This window comes from Alligator sinensis, unplaced genomic scaffold (genome assembly GCF_000455745.1).
Source record: "Alligator sinensis unplaced genomic scaffold, ASM45574v1 scaffold890_1, whole genome shotgun sequence".
Taxonomy (NCBI): domain Eukaryota; kingdom Metazoa; phylum Chordata; order Crocodylia; family Alligatoridae; genus Alligator; species Alligator sinensis.
In genome coordinates, this window is record NW_005842948.1 from 53,396 (window position 1) to 55,318 (window position 1,923).

General features: G+C 48.3%; 1 protein-coding gene across 1 annotated transcript in view; it reads left to right on the plus strand.

Moving 5' to 3' along the window:
• SIVA1 (SIVA1 apoptosis inducing factor) overlaps positions 1-1,852 on the plus strand; it is a 23,781-nt gene extending 21,929 nt beyond the window's left edge. Inside the window, exon 7 of the transcript XR_003091939.1 lies at positions 1,237-1,852. The gene's annotated coding sequence lies outside the window, so the exon portion shown is untranslated. The remainder of the gene's footprint in view (positions 1-1,236) is intronic.
• Positions 1,853-1,923: the final 71 nt, after the last annotated feature.

Genomic DNA, 1,923 nt, shown 5'->3' on the forward strand with positions numbered 1-1,923 from the left:
AATTTAAAGGGAGCCTTGTACCCTTTCACTGCCTGCTGGGGTAGGTATATTAACAAGTATCTCAGTCTTATTACGGTGTGTCCAGGCATCCGAATGATGCTGTTTCGTATACATCCAAAATGGCAGTGTCTGTTTTAGAGGGGGATGAATCCGTGTTCAAATATGTTCTCCATTTTTAAGGGCACCTGCCAGCACAGTGCTTAAACACCAAGTGAAGGAAAACTAGTTGGCTTCAGCTATCAGTAGAAAAAAACATTTGTTTTTTTTCAGACCTTTACTTCATTTCTTAGGGGGTATCCACGAGGGGTCTGTCCTTATTCTCCTCCATGTGCACCCATCCCGTGGTTTCTGTTACTGACTGTCTGTATCCAGCGCAGTGACCCTATCCAGCTTCTCTTTACGTGTCTGCTCAAAGGCAGTTCCTTTGAAATAAAAGCATCACAAAGGGTTGAATTGCGGGTGGTTGGGCTCTTTCAGCCGAGAGACCGGTTTGACTGGGAAGTCCCTCCTAGACTCTCCCCTCTCCCCGAAGGGAGTTTCTATCATCTTGAAACTGCTCTGCTCTGAAACCAGCTCTGCAGTGAGCAGTGCCTAGGTAGAGACATCTGACCCAGGACCTGCTACCGCGAGTGACCTGAGACCCCCCAGGGCAATTCCAGGACAGGGAGAAAAGTTGATGTGTCTGGCACCAGGAGAGGACCATGGAAACTTTGTTTAAGCTAGCCGGGACTGGCAACCCTGGCTGTCCCATCCACAATATCCTGGGCTAATAATGGGGAAGGGGTTTGAAGGAGTTTGAATATTACAAGGTTGCAAATTGGCTTTTTCGTGAAAGCATATTAGTCACCTGGACTACTTTCTCCCCAAGATCCCAAGAGCCTGTCCCCAGTAAAACTCCCCCACCCCAGAGCTGCCTCTGGTTTTTGGGGGTGTAGTATTTCCATTCACCTTTATAGTAGCCCTGGGCTTTCCACTCCATGCCCGGCTATATCACTATCAGTGAATTCTCAAGGGACAATAGCCCTGTGTACCCAGCACACGGGAGGAGTCCTCTTTCCACGTGTGAGGCTCACCAGATGTCGAGGGTAAAGCCCAGGAGAGGAGAGAAGCCGTTGTAAACTCTAATGACAGCAAGCACCGGGGAGAGACCGAGGAGGCTGAGGTCAACCTCAGGGAGGAGCTACATGTCATTTTTCAAATACATGTTACTGGAATAACCTTTGTGCTTTATTGCAGAAGATGAAGCCACCACATGGTTATCAGACATCTTGATCTGCAGCTCGTTCAGAGTTCCCATGTGGCAGTGGGAAGCCCTTGAAAGAGGTCGCGAGAAAGTGTGGAAGAGAAAAGGACTCCTGCGGCACTGCTGGATCTTGGCGGAGATCTCCCACAAAGCCACAGCTCCTGCCACCAACGGCTGGATCTTTGTGTAAGTGCCCAGCTGGCCTGGAGCTATCTCAGTGCTAAAGGGGAAAGCTTAATTATGACTAGAAGCAAAGATAGAGTTGAAGAAATAAGCACATGGGGGACGCGGTCTGTTGGTGTCTTCATATGGCACAGAGAGGCAAAGCCTGGATTGCGTGACTGACAGTGCTAACACATTCGAATTGCTTTGTCAAGGAGGCGACTGGATCCCACTCATCCGTCTTTGAGTCGCTTCTCACACATCCCAATCTGAATCTGATCTCTTCTTGGGGACTCTGGCAGCTCCCCCGAATTGCAGACTGGCTTTTTGCCCTCGGGTCAGTCAGAGGCTCTTCTGTTTTCACCTTCTTTTTGTACTCTGTTTAAACCATATTGCTCAAGTATGTCATTATTATGTGGCATATAAGACTTCTGACATTTCTAAAATAAAGTTTCATAGTTCGCTTCTGCCTGAATTCACTGCAAACTACTACAGACACCTAGTGCTTTGGAAAGAGC